The sequence below is a fragment of the Orbicella faveolata genome, unplaced genomic scaffold (genome assembly GCF_042242905.1).
Source record: "Orbicella faveolata isolate gen_17 unplaced genomic scaffold, um_ofav_v1 contig_29, whole genome shotgun sequence".
Taxonomy (NCBI): Eukaryota; Metazoa; Cnidaria; class Anthozoa; order Scleractinia; family Merulinidae; genus Orbicella; species Orbicella faveolata.
This window is the reverse complement of record NW_028301557.1, coordinates 2,411-17,500: the sequence shown is the minus strand read 5'-3', so window position 1 is coordinate 17,500 and position 15,090 is coordinate 2,411. Positions and strand designations below refer to the sequence as shown.

The window sequence follows — 15,090 nt, the reverse complement described above, 5'->3', positions numbered from 1 at the left end:
GACTGATAACTGTATAAATAATCTATAATAATAATAATAATAATAGATTTGTATAGCGCCATATCCAGGGCTCATGGCTCATGGCTCAATCTATGTAACGTAATGTCTGCCCATTCTTTTTAGCCCTTATGGTTATTTTGGGCAGGCAGTACTCTATACTAATTTAATGTTTATTGTAATTATTTTATAGATTGTGAGTACAAATAAATGGTTGTTGTTGTTGTTGTTGTTGTTGTTGGTCCTTCATGCGGAATTTCTCCTGCAGCATTTGTTCAGCCTCAGACATCAGAACCATGTCACTTGCTGCAATAATGATGTCGTCGACCCAAAGAAGCATTACAACTATTTTACTCCCAAACTGTTTAGTGTACATACAGTTGTCAACTGGATTTGTTTAATTTATACACAAGTCTCACATTAGAACCACTAGGGCTTCAGAACCTTCAACTTGGTCCATATATATATATCTCACAATCAATGGGAGCATTTAGGTATGCCGTTTTGACATCCATCTGGTGTAGAATTAAATCGTGTTGTGCTGCTATTTGCAACAGAGCACGTACTGATGTGACATTTGCCGTAGGGGCAAATGTTTCCTGATAATCTACACCTTTCACTTGACTATAGCCTTTAGCAGCATACCTAGCCTCGTAGGTTTTAGCACCATCAGAACCTTCTTTGATAGTGTACACCCAACGGTCCCCTACTGAATTCCTACCCTCTGGTAGGGTGGTTAGAATAGATGTCTCATTCTCGATAAGAGAATCCATTTTTTCTCTCATTGCTGCCTTCCAATTTTCTGACTCAGGAGATTCAATTGCTTCTTGGTATGTCTGGGGAAAAGCTGAAACCTTGTAACAATAATCAACACTAGATAATACCTGGTCACTCTCAGCAATAACCTCATCCAGATCAGTAACATAGTCATTAAGGTATGCTGGGCGTCTCCTCTCCCTGGTGGGGTATCTCGCACCTTCAGTCACAGATTAGGGGTTCCTATCAGTTTTGTCTCCAGTCACAAGCTTCTCAGCCTGTTCACATGAGAATTTATCCGACCTATGAAAATCATATGCACTATACATATCTGGGTTAGTGTTCACAGCCTGTTCGCCTGAGATTTCCTCAGACCTGTTAACACCAGATGCACTACACATATCAAGGTTAGTGTCCTCAGCCTGCTCGTCTGAGATTTTCTCAGACCTGTTAACACCAGATGCACTACACATATCTGGGTTAGTGTTACGCCGTAACAACATGAAATCATCTTCATCACGTAACAGACTTCCTGTTTGAGTGCGTTTCTCATTAACACTCTCCGAAGGGAATTTTACCACCCTGTGCCTAATCACCTTACCAATCTCTGGGAAATACACAAGGTAAACGGGGCTTAGTTAGGTCTCTGACCTGTGAGAGGAAACTAAGGTGTTTGCTGTAAGCGATTGTTATAGCACCTATTGCACGTGTATGCTGCTGCCATAACAGCATATGGCCAGAACACCTTAGCTAAACTGGGCTGTATGGGCAGGCATCTCCCCATTTCAAATAGGGTTCTCCAGTGCCGCTCGGCTGTGCCGTTCTGGTGTGGTGAAAAGGGGGCAGAGGTATCATGCCTTGTGCGATTCCTCCTGAGAAGTGCCTCAAAATTCACAGAAGTAAACTCACCACCATTGTCAGATCTCATACATTTGACCTTACCATGAGGGGCTGAACCTGCCAAAAATCTCTCTGTAGCAGCCACTGTGTCACTCTTGTTCCTCAGAAAGTAGACAAAATCTGCACCTGAAAAATCATCTGTAAAGGCCAAACAATATTTAAAACCTTCTTTAGAGGCTGGATCAACAGGTCCAGCGAGGTCAGTGTGAACTAAATCTAGTGGGGCAGTCGCACGTGCATCAGGCTTTCTATTCCTATTCTGTGTGGGTTTTCCTAGCATACATACACTACAATCGCTAGGTTTGCTAGAGCTCTTATGGCTAATCTTCATACCATCTACAACATTCTCTAGTTTCTTAATGTCATCATAATTACATTGTCCTAGGATTTGATGCCAGACATTCATAGGACGTACATAGTTTACGGAATCAGAGTCAGTGATGTTATCATATGTATTCAAATAATACAATCTGCCACGCTTGTCAATGAGAAACTTTGTGCCATCCTTGTGCGTCAGCTCAGCAGAATCTGGCTGGAAAGCCACACTTGCACCCCTCTCTGTTGCAGCTTGAACTGAGAATAAGATGTTATGAACAGAGCATTTCACAAAGTTGCCTTCACAGCTGTTCCAGACGAATCGACGATAGTAATATCAACATCTCCTCTTTTTAGGGCAACCTTATTTGCTCGAGTTCCATTTGCTAATTAAATGGAATGCTTGTCTGGCTTAAATGTGTCACCAAACTTTTTAAACTTAGACAAAATCAGTAATAATATGAGCAGTTGCACCGCAATCAACTAATAGTGTGTTTGGCTTCCCAGATGTAGGCTTGCCAGAGACATTCTCATCCTCATGGGCATTAGTCTCAAAAACAAATGAGTGTTCAATGTCCTGGTCTGTTTTCTCAAATACTTGATTAACCTTGTCACCTTTCTTTCTTCTATGACGACATGCTTAATCACTGTGCGACCCTGAGCGGCAGGTATTGCACCACTTCCCTCCTTTGGGCTTCTTGGGATAGAAACGAGCTAAATGACCTTGTTGGATGCAGTTGAAGCAGGTAAGATTTCCTTTTCCTTTCACTGGTGGTTTTAGCTGTTGGAAATTGTCTTCTGCTTTCAAAATGGAGTCGTTATTATCTGCTGTTCTTGCTTTCTCAGTGTCCTCAAAGCTTCTTAGAGAGGCTTTGAATTCGCTAAATGTTTGTTGCTTCTCGCTCTGTGTGACAACCGCAACAAACGGTTCGTAACTTTGAGGTAATCCTTTGAGTACCATTGCAATAAGAAGACTGTCAGTTACAGTTTCTGCCGCCGTCTCCGCTCTAATTACATAGTCAGTGACAGACTCATTCGCTGATTTAACTAAGGATGTTAGTTCGGTATAAAGCGAAATCGCACGTGGTTTCCCAGTCCCAGCGTAATGGGCTCGTAAAATCTGCAGCGCCCTTCTTCCATCGTCAATTGCATCTCTCATTACCAGCGCTGGGCTTTTGTCATCTAGGAACTGGATTAGTTCGGCAAACGTCTCCTCGTTTTTGCTAGCATTAGCTTCCTCATCCCAGCTCTCAGACACGAGAACGTCTTTCAACTTTTGGAATCTCGTGTAGCCAAGGAATTTGACCTCCCATTGCTCGTATTTTCGCTCATCCCCATCGAAAATTAATCTTCCAAATCGTCCAGGAACATCTCTTCTGGGCCCATAACCTGTTGAATTCGCTTCTTCTGTCTTAATGGGGTGGGATTTTAAAGATTCAAAGATCACACTCAGAACACGAGTCAGTTACGTTAGACCCGAAGGAACAAGATCCGGGATTTTTATTACTATCACTTATGTACTGCATGTATGATGTCACATTCTTTAACAGGACATTCCAGTGACGCCAATGAACTATTTCAACGTAAGTAACACTCTTTCAGTAGCATTATCGCTATTTATGCTATCTTCGAAAAGGGGCATTTTAAATCTGCCGTGTGGCACTAAATTTTCACGGGAGTTTATTTTTGGGAATCGGCGATATTTTTTATTTTGCGGGAACTGATTTTGGCGATTGTGGAAGACTTGGTACTGAGTACTAACTCTTGCCATCTTTGCGAAGTCCCGTTTAAATACCTCTTACAAACCGAGTTCGAGGGCAGTACTGTAAGTTACGGACCAAGATTTTCCCCCATCGATTTAGGGCCCAAGGGCGAAGCGCGCGGGGCATAAATCGAAGGGGAAAAACGAGGATCGTTAACTTACAATACAGACCGAGTTAACGAGGTCAGTAAGATATTTATTATATCTGTACTGGGTGTCTGACGGGTTCGGGAACGATTCCTATTCACCCGGAACGGCTTCGAATTTCTGAAGCACCTCGAAAGCAAAACGAGCCAATTTGAAATCGTCGTTTAATAATTGACTCCTAAGTCATTAGCAGACTTCAATAGACAATTTTAGAAGTAAAAGAAAGTTTTAAACTATTACTTGCTTAAAAAGTTAAGAACACTTGGCAATAAATCACAAAACATTTTGGCAACAAAAACAGCTTTAAATTTTAGCGGGCCGTATAGTAGAATATGGATAATTAGAACCCGAGCAAATTTGGCTGGAAAAGGGCAGATGTATAATTTATTTTGGATTTCTTTTTTTCATCACGCTATAATATTATCATAAACACACGATTTTGCCTGCACTACACAACGGAACGCACACAAAGGTGACCACAGCTAGTAATAGGATGATTAGGAGCACAGCTATGATAGGAACTTGCAAACTTGACACTTCGTTAACCACATTTTCGCATTAATTAATTTACCTAATTATATAGTACTCAGTTAATCCAGCATTGTCAGCACAGCTATTATTTTTTAACTTCTGAAACCTGTCCAATTTGGGATTTAATTTGGACAGTTTTCTATAAGGACTTTGAAGAAAAACGCAGAAACTATCCAATTTGGGAAAAAAATAGGACAGTTTGTCGAAGCCAATGAAATTAAGCTATTGACCTTCCGAAGATTATGGAAGATCACACGAAACCTTTTGAAGACTTCTAAAGATCACCCGATAATTCGCGAACACTTCCGAAGATTTCCGAAGATCAAACGAACACTTCCGAAGATTTCCGAATATCCACGAACATCTCAGAAGATTTCCGAAGATCACCTAAACACTTCCCAGGATTTCCGAAGACTAGCGACAATCTCCGGCGATCTCCGAAGATCACCGGATATTTTCGAAGCTTTCCCAACTTTGGAAGATCGAGGACCCAATCTGTTTTTCTTTAGAGACAGTTACTGTAGTCTTCCTTGCAAAGCTGTATTACCTCACGAGCTCTATAATTAATAAGTAACAGGACTACATGCTTGTCCAATTTGAAAGTAATTGGATTCAAAAAATTCCTCTGACAGCCAAATTGGACTTGGCCTGCGGCCTCGTCTAATTTTGGCTGTCTTCGGAATTTTTTTCATCCAATTATTTCCAAATTGGGCAGCATGTAGTCCTATTACATATACGAATCATATCCATGTACGTAGATAATTTGGTACGATCAATATGCTTGAGGAAGTGTGACCACGTTTAAATGCGTGACACTCAATGAAGGACATTAGTGCAATGCATATAATTCTTGCCGAAAGTGTTGGCACTTTTGCCGAATATCTTCCGTACTTGGATTCCCCTCAATTCCCGGCAACGATGAACTCTCAAGCATACTGCACGAGTACTATAATTTTTCACGTTGGTATTGTAAGATATTTTTGTGCTGGCATGTTGATTCGTTGGTATGCAGGTTACGTAATTATGCTAAGAAGTTAATATTTAAGGAGTTGTCACTTCGACGGCATCTCCGCTTTTGATCAGTTGATTTTGGAAATTTTGTTGTAGTAAATTTCGAGCAATGCTTGATCCACCGCCGGAGACTGCATCATCCCAACCTCAGTCGACAGACATTTCTAATTCTGACATGATTTCGCTGATTTCTTCTCTCCTTGATGCGAAGTTGCAGAAAACGTTTGGTGATTTCAAGCGATCATTAGACGAACGCGAGGTTGAGACTCGGCGAGAACTGAAGAAATTGAAAACAGACTCTAAGGCAGCTAGTTCACTTCAGTTTAAAGGTAACAGAATCCAGTTTGAGTTTAATACCCAGCTCCTTGACTGCCTTGATCTGGCTATCTCCAATTTGTCCGAGGTAAACCTGCTGGGTGTTCAAGAACATCTCCAAAAGGCCAAGTCTGACTTCGAGAAACGCATTAAGTTCATGATCCGCTTTGCTGACAAAAGTCCCGCTGGCTGGGCTGTAGTGGAGGAATATGAGTCCGACGAGCTCGCCGAAAATTCTGAAGACGAGAAGAAACTTCGAGCGGCTGAGCGACGTGCGCTTACCAATATTAAACAAGAAGTCTTCCAAACCTCGTGTTTCAAGGATTTCAAGAGCTCCTAAATCCCGAGATTTTCAAGCTACACAAGGGTCTGGGTCTTCTGTTTCTATTACATCTCTTCCATTTTCTGCCGCTCACTCTAATTTTCGTCAGCCCTTTCGTGCCGCCCGACAAGTCCAGCCTTCGGACGTCTGCTTTAACTGCAATCAGCGAGGACACTGGGCTAATTCGCCAGCCTGCCCTCTTTTCTACAAGACAAGAGGTAGTTTCACCAACACTGGCGCCATTTCAACGTCCACAAAGTCAACCACCGTCTGATTTGGCAAATGTTCTTGCAAGATTGGGTCCAGATAAGTAATCTGACTTTGACTTTGACTTGGATCACATTTCTCTTGATTCTAGCTTTGCTGAATATTTTGAAGGCTCTACTCAGGTTATTGTTAAGGGTAGGCTTAAATCTAATATTTCTTATTGGTAAAGCATTGGTGCCTCTAAGTTTATTTTAGATACTCTAAGTTTTGGTTATAAGATCCCCTTTTCATGGGAACCTACAAGTGTTATTCTTACTAATAATCGCTCAGCTTTGGGTGAGAGTAATTTTGTAGAATCTGCTATTCAAGAGTTACTTAGTGTTGGCTCTATTGTTTCGTGTACTTACCCGCCTGACGCGGTCAATCCATTGTCAGTTTCTGTATAGTCAAGTGGTAAGAAGAGACTCATATTAGACCTCAGACATGTTAATTTCTTTGTAAATAAGTCCAAAATTAAGTTTGAGGATGCCCAGTCCATGCTAAATGTTTTCATCGGCGATTCTCCTTCTAGTTTGTGAGTTTATTCTTTCGATATTAATTCAGGGTATCATCATGTTGAAATCTACCCCTCACATTAGAGATTTCTCGATTTTTCGTGGGTGTTCAATGGGGTTCGAAAATATTTTAAGTTTTGTCGTTCTGCCTTTTGATCTTTCTACGGGCCCTAACATTTTCACCAAAGTTATGCGTACCCTCGTCAAGCACTGGCGTGGTCAGGCCATCCGCATTGTAATTTATTTAGAGGATGATTTAGGGGTATGTGATTCGGATACTTGCCTTCGACAATCTTTGTTGGTGCATTCTGATTTGATTAGTTCGGGGTTCGTTCCAAATAAGGATAAATGTATGTGGATCCCTGTTCAGTTGCTTCGCTGGCTTGGTTTTCATTGGGATTTTGCTCGGGGTTTATTGTCTATTCCTGAAGATAAGATATGAGTTTTCCTTGCGTCCATTAGGAAGGTTTCTAGTTGTCATATAGTTAATGTAAGGCTGCTGGCTCATGTTACCGGGCGTATCACTACCTCTATGCTTTCCTGAAGATAAGATATCAGTATTCCTTGCGTCCACTAGGGAGGTTTCTAGTTGTCGTATAGTTACTGCAAGGATGCTGGCTCAGGTTACCGGGCGTATTATCTGTATGCTTGTGTTTGGCCATATTTGCAAGATTATGACGAAAGCACTGCATTCTGTTATTGACAGCAGAGCATATTGGAACGCCAGGGTTTTTCGTACTACTGAAGCTATTTCTAAGTTAAATTATTGATGTTCCAATGCTCGAGCACTTATATAATTTAATTCTAGACCTTTTGTCTATCCAGTTAATGTCCCTTATCACATTGTATATTCCGATGCTAGTAAAGTTGCTTGCGCTTCTAATATTTATGTTGACGTCGCCGGAGGGGTTTCCTGTTGCCAACAAGAATTTTGATGATCTTGAAATGAAGCAAAGCTCCACTTGGAGGGAATTGAAGTCTGTTAGTTTTGCTTTAAGAAGTGTTACTTCCATTTTGCATAATTCCTCTGCTAAGCTTTATACTGATAATAAAGCGGTAGCGTTCATTACAGATTCTGGGAGCAATAAGCCGCATTTGAATGCTATTGCTAAGGATATTTTCAATTTTACTTCTGCTCATGGTATTGGGTTGTCAGTGAAATGGATTTCCTGTACGCTTAATCAGAAAGCTGATTATTACAGTAAGATCGTTGATTTTGACGACTGGTGTGTTTCCAACGATTATTTTCGTGAAATTTATTGTCGATGGGGTCCTTTCACCGTAGATTGTTTTGCTAGTTATTGAAATACCAAGTTGCCTAGGTTCTATTCGCACTTTTACAGTCCTAACACTTTGGGTGTAGATGCTCTTAGTCATAGGTGGGAAGGTGAAAACTGTTGGTTGGTCCCTCCTGTTAGAATTGTCACCTAAATTATTGAGCATTTCAAATTATGCAAGTGCGTAGGCGCTCTTGTGGTCCGTTATTGGTTATCTGCCATTTTTTGGCCATTCATTATTAACAAAGAGCGTTCTTTTCGTAGTTATATTCTTGACTTCCTTTATGTTTGTGGTTCTGCCCTTTGATCTTTCTAAGGGCCCTTAATTTTCACCAAAGTTATGCTTACCCTCATCACGCATTGGCGTAGTCAGGCCATCCGCATTTTAGTTTATTTAGACGATGGTTTAGGGGTATGCGTTTCGAAGGATACTTGCCTTAGACAATCTTTGTTGGTGCATTCTGATTTGATTAGCTCGGGGTTCGTTCCAAATAAGGATAAATGTATGTGGATCCTTGTTCACTTGCTTCGCTAGCCTGGTTCTCATCGGGATTTTGCTCGGGGTTTATTGTCTATTCCTGAAGATAAGATATCAGTTTTCCTTGCGTCCATTAGGGAGGTTTCTAGTTGTCGTATAGTTACTGCAAAGATGCTGGCTCAGGTTACCGGGCGTATTATCTGTATGCTTGTTTTTGGCCATATTTGAGAGATTATGACGAAAGCACTGCATTCTGTTATTGACAGCAGAGCATATTGGAACGCCAGGGTTTTTCTTACTACTGAAGCTATTTCTGAGTTAAATTATTGATGTTCCAATGCTCGAGCACTTATATAATTTAATTCTAGCCCTTTTGTCTATCCAGTTAATATTCCTCATCACATTGTATATTCCGACGCTAGTGAAGTTGCTTGCGCTTCTTATATTTATGTTGAGGGGTATCATTTCCTGTACGTTTTTTTTTTTGGCCATATTTGCAAGATTATGACGAAAGTACTGCATTCTGTTATTGACAACAGAGCATATTGGAACGCCAGGGTTTTTCTCACTACTGAAGCTATTTTTGAGTTAAGTTATTGATGTTCCAATGCTCGAGCACTTATATAATTAAATTCTAGACCTTTTGTCTATCCAATTAATATTCCTCATCACATTGTATATTCCGACGCTGTTGAAGTTGCTTGCGCTTCTTATACTTATGTTGAGGGCGAGGGGTTTCCTGTTGCCCACAAGAATTTTGACGATCTTGAAATGAAGGAAAGTTCCACTTGGTGAGAGTTGAAGTCTGTCGGTTTTGCATTAAAAAGTCTTGCTCCCGTTTTGTATAATTCCTCTGTTAACCTTTATACTGGTAATAAAGCCGTATCGTTCACTACAGATTCTGGGAGCAATAATCCGCATTTGGATGCTATTGCTAAGGATATTTTCTGTTTTACTTCTGCTCATGGTATTGGGTTGTCAGTGAAATGGATTCCCTGTACGCTTAATCAGAAAGCTGATTATTACAGTAAGATCGTTGATTTTGACGACTGGTGTGTTTCCAACGATTATTTTCGTGAAATTTATTGTCGATGGGGTCCTTTCACCGTAGATTGTTTTGCTAGTTATTGAAATACCAAGTTGCCTAGGTTCTATTCGCGCTTTTACAGTCCTAACACTTTGGGTGTAGATGCTCTTAGTCATAGGTGGGAAGGTGAAAACTGTTGGCTGCTCCCTCCCGTTAGCCTTGTCACCCAAGTTATTGAGCATTTCAAATTATGCAAGTGCGTAGGCGCTCTTGTGGTCCCTTATTGGTTATCTGCCATTTTTTGGCCATTCATTATTAATAAAGACCGTTCTTTTCGTAGTTATATTCTCGACTTCCTTTATGTTTGTGGTTCTGCCCTTTGATCTTTCTAAGGGCCCTTAATTTTCACCAAAGTTATGCTTACCCTCATCAAGCATTGGCGTAGTCAGGCCATCCGCATTTTAGTTTATTTAGACGATGGTTTAGAGGTATGCGTTTCGAAGGATACTTGCCTTTGACAATCTTTGTTGATGCATTCTGATTTGATTAGCTCGGGGTTCGTTCCAAATAAGGATAAATGTATGTGGATCTTTGTTCACTTGCTTCGCTAGCCTGGTTCTCATTGGGATTTTGCCCGGGGTTTATTGTCTATTCCTGAAGATAAGATATCAGTTTTCCTTACGTCCGTTAGGGAGGTTTCTAGTTGTCGTATAGTTACTGGAAGGATGCGGGTTTAGGTTACCGGGCGTATCATTGCCTGTATGCTTGTTTTTGGCCATATTTGCAAGATTATGACGAAAGCACTGCATCCTGTTATTGACAGCAGAGCATATTGGAACGCCAGGGTTTTTCTTACTACTGAAGCTATTTCTGAGTTAAATTATTGATGTTCCAATGCTCGAGCACTTATATAATTAAATTCTAGACCTTTTGTCTATCCAGTTAATAACCCTCATCACATTGTATATTCCGACGCCAGTGAAGTTGCTTGCGCTTCTTAAATTTATGTTGAGGGGTATCATTTCCTGTACGATTGTTTTGCAAGTTGTGCAAATACCAAGTTGCCTAGGTTCTATTCGCGCTTTTACAGTCCTAACACTTTGGGTGTAGATGCTCTTAGTCATAGGTGGGAAGGTGAAAGTTGTTGGCTGCTCCCTCCCGTTAGCCTTGTCACCCAAGTTATTGAGCATTTCAAATTATGCAAGTGCGTAGGCGCGCTTGTGGTCCCTTATTGGTTATCTGCCATTTTTTGGCCGTGCATTATTAATAAAGATCGTTCTTTCCGTAGTTATATTCTTGACTTCCTTTATGTTGCTAAAGGGACGCGAGTTTTTGTGCATGGTGCTAATAAGAATTGCATTTTTGGTTCTGATAATTTTAGTTCTCCTGTCCTTTTCTTACGTGTTAATGGAGCCAGTTAAATCACAGGCGGCCCAAGCTCTCAATGTTATCCTTTTTTTTTTTTTTTATGCGAACGTTCGGGCTAACGTGACATGTGGCATGTACTATTACATAACGACCGAATTTGACCACGCGAAACATGACACCTCCATATGTCGTTATGTAATAGTACATGCCATATGTCACGTTAGCCTGAACGTTCGCATAAAAAGGAAAAAAAAAAAAGAGAACATTGAGAGCTTGGGCCGCCTGTGGTTAAAGTTAAGCCATTAGTTTGTATTTTTTGCGTCATGAGCTCTTGGAATTAAAGTGTGTGCCACTTGGCTTTGTGGGTTTATTTCTTTTGCCGCTGGGCATTTGCGCACTTGCTTTATTTCTGATCGCCACTGGGCTTTTTTCACGGCCACTAGTAGGAGTCCGTGTTGAGATTTGTTGCTTGCTGTATTCCCCACTGGACTATCTGCCTATACCTGAGATTATCTTTCTGTTTAATTTGTCATTATTTAAAATTCTTGTTCTATTTTATTTTTCTGCACAAGGGGATATTGTTTTTGCGCGGACTAGTTCCCCCCTACAGAATCCTAACTCAGAAGACTTGGCAGTCCGTTTCCGACTCGTGCATGGCAATCCTGGGCTCCATGCACCATTGATCAGCATTCTAGGTTCTTTCAGAAATTCAGAGTCTGGGCATCTTACTTTCCTGAGATCACTGCTTTGCCTACAAGGCCGCCAGACGTCGCTCTTTACGTAGAGCATCTTATCGAAAGTGATACAAGTTCCTCCGTACTTCATCATGCTTCTTGTGGTATTTCGTGGGCTAACAAGCTCTATGGTTTTCCTGATCCATGTCACGATCCTCTGGTAAAGAACATTCTCGAGGCAGGTGTCCGGATATCCGCTAAACCAGTGGCTAGAAAGGAGCCAGTTGCTCCTGAGATGATTTCTTCAGTATGTTCAAAGTATGCCTCGCCATCTGCTAACCTGTCTAGTCTCCGAATTGCAGCTTTATTTATTACTGCTTATTGTGCATTTCTACGCTTTGATGAGGTAGCTGAGTTGCGCTGTTGTGATATAAATTTCTATAATTTGGATTACGTTAAGATAATTATTACTAACAGGAAGACTGACGCGGACAAGGATGGTTCCTCAGTTCTTTTGGCTCGGAGGGTACTGTCTTATCTTATCTTATCTTATCTTATCTTATCTTATCTTATCTTATCTTATCTTATCTTATCTTATCTTATCTTATCTTATCTTATCTTATCTTATCTTATCTTATCTTATCTTATCTTATCTTATCTTATCTTATCTTATCTTATCTTATCTTATCTTATCTTATCTTATCTTATCTTATCTTATCTTATCTTATGGCTTAAGATCAGGTGGTGGCTCTGCCGTCGCGAATGCTGGCATCAGCGATCGTTTGTTTAAACGACACGGTCGTTGGAAATCGGATCGTGCAAAGGACGGCTATGTTAAAGACAACATCAATTCCCTTCTTTCAGTTTCTCGTTCCCTAGGTCTATAATTCTCTTTAAATTGCGCTTTATCTTCGAAATGGGGCAATTTATGTCTGATCAATAAACGAGATGCCCCCTCCTATATGACTGAGTTAGAAAATATTTTGTTTTCGTTTCAGTGCAGAGTGATTAGACAACAACTATATTTTTTCACGTAGTTATTATAAGATAGTTTTGTGTTGGTATGTAGATTCGTTGGTATGGAGGCTACGTAATTATACTAAGAGGTTAAAATTTAAGGAGTTTGTCCGTCAGGAGTTGTTACTTCGACGGCATCTCCGCTTTTGATCAGTTCATTTTGGAAATCATGTTTTGTTTTAGTAAATTTCCGTGTTTTTGTTTACTACGTTTATTGTGCTAATAACTACCCTAGTGCAATCTGTCTCATCAATAAACGTGATGCCCCCTCCTATATGACTGATGTTTTCTTACTTATACTAAGTTAGAAATCATTTTGTTTTCGTTTCACTGCAGAGTGATTAGACAACAAGTCTTTATTTAAGAAGGGTTCAAAGTCGAACGGGGAAGGCGTGGGGGGGGGGGGGGGGAGTGGTCAATCTTTGTACCTTAAAGAGCAAACAGATCATTGTCGTGAATGCTTTCGCATGATAAAGCAACATACTTCATAGGGAGTGTACTAATTCTGTCCGATGCGACCTTTTGCAAGTTACGAGCTGTATTCAATGAGGGTCTGAATGAGGTTAACCGACTAGCGACAAAGGGCGAGAAATATTACTGACTACTGACAAAACGAGGAAAAAAGTACCGACTGGCGACAAAAAAAAAATAACTGAGATTTACCGACAACCGACAAAGTAATGAAATTTCAACCGACCGCCGACACGAGGACCCATCCCCCCCCCCCCCCCCCCCATTTAGACCCTCTTTAATTTCACCACAGTTTTTAAAAAGTCGCTCTTTCAAGGTTAAATAGGTGCTTAATACTTTTAAAATTAATGCACGGTAATAGAATTTTAAGTTTCAATGTTCAAGAAAAACAAAACATGTCCAATGGAAACAAAACACAATCAAGGTATCTGTTGTCGGCAAATAAACTGTCCGATGTGTCACAATTTCGAAACAGTCACCCCTCTTGTGCAAAGAATCTCAGTCGTTGGTTTTCAATATTGTCAATAGCGTCCTTCAGTCGTAGATTGCTGTTGAGGTGACATTTCAAGACAACATGTCAATGTTTTCATGATCAATATTCGAGCGAATGACCTCTTAACCAAGATATAAAGTAATATAGGTCCATTGCGAGTTAAGTTGTTTTTCTTTCAATTGAATACTTCAATCTTAATTAATAAATCTCAACAAGAGATATTCTTTTAATCTCAATTGATATTTTCCCTTGGTATCAAAAGTGTACACGGTCAATTCCTTTTGATGGTCGAAATCCAGCTATCGCTAACAAATCTGGTGAATAGGCAACAAAACGGAATGATAAAATAGTAAAAAAGTCAGTGTCAAGGACATGTAAATAAGATGCTCCGACTCCCTTGAGCGATACAGTACTTATCAAACCATCCGTGGTAGAGGCGGATGGCGGGGGCTGACCTGAAAGAAAATCAGCCTAATTGAACATTTTCGGGCCCTTTAGATCTCAATTTTTCCCGTGCAAACTGTTGGGTGTTTAGCTAACAGAATCGATTAACCGATTTTATATTGCTTCTTAATACGATCTACCTCAGCGGAGGTTTGTTTGTTCTTAGAACTTCCATGGAAACTTAACTGCTCCCCTTGAAATACCGGTTATATGAAGTTATTCTTATACAACTAAGTCCATCCAATATCATAGTTTCTTGACCAACCTGATCTCAACTGACCATAGCTAAAACAAATATACCTGATATCAGTATGCAATGCTTTTTAGAATCAGGTCAGCTATCGAACAAATTCCTGTCATATTTTATGAATTATATAATGCAAATAAAATCAAATGAACCATGTATAAAAGAAAGCTCTAGCTCTGAAACATTTTATAGTTATCCATCTGAAAGAAATAACTGGACAGAGAGCGGATAAATGGATTTTACATATACTTTTCTAGTAAGGAATATTACTACTAAGGTTATTACAATCTTATATTTTATGATTCTCAAAGTTTAACTTTAAAAGGTCTAATCTTTTGTGTTTTGCCCTCGTTAGGTTTCTCTCTTTTTCGTTAAACGTGCTCTTTATTGTATATTATAGAGCATGTTACCTTGTTTGAGAGCTTTAAAAACACCCAATGTTTGCTACTTGAAGGAAATGCCACATTGAAACGGTTTCAGCCGAAGGGTAGTTACAGACAGAGTTTTTGGGCGTTTAAGAACGTATATTAAAGGACTGCGAGACATCAAAGATCTTTATTTCTTGCAAAATTTTAACAACGGCGCAGTTTCCCGATTTACTCATCACTCAATGGCCATGTTATAATTGAAGATACATTTTATTTCCGCTATTTGGAACGCTCTGGGGAAACGAAAAATAGTTCGAAATAGCGGGAATTCGAAATAAGCGAGTTCGAATTAGCGGGATCTAATTGTATCATTTCTTCATCCCTATGTAGGCTGCTGCTGTGTGCTTAC

General features: G+C 40.1%; 1 pseudogene; it reads left to right on the top strand.

Moving 5' to 3' along the window:
* The first annotated feature begins 5,528 nt into the window (after positions 1-5,528).
* Positions 5,529-6,456, top strand: LOC110057113 (uncharacterized; annotated as a pseudogene).
* The last annotated feature ends 8,634 nt before the right edge of the window (positions 6,457-15,090 follow it).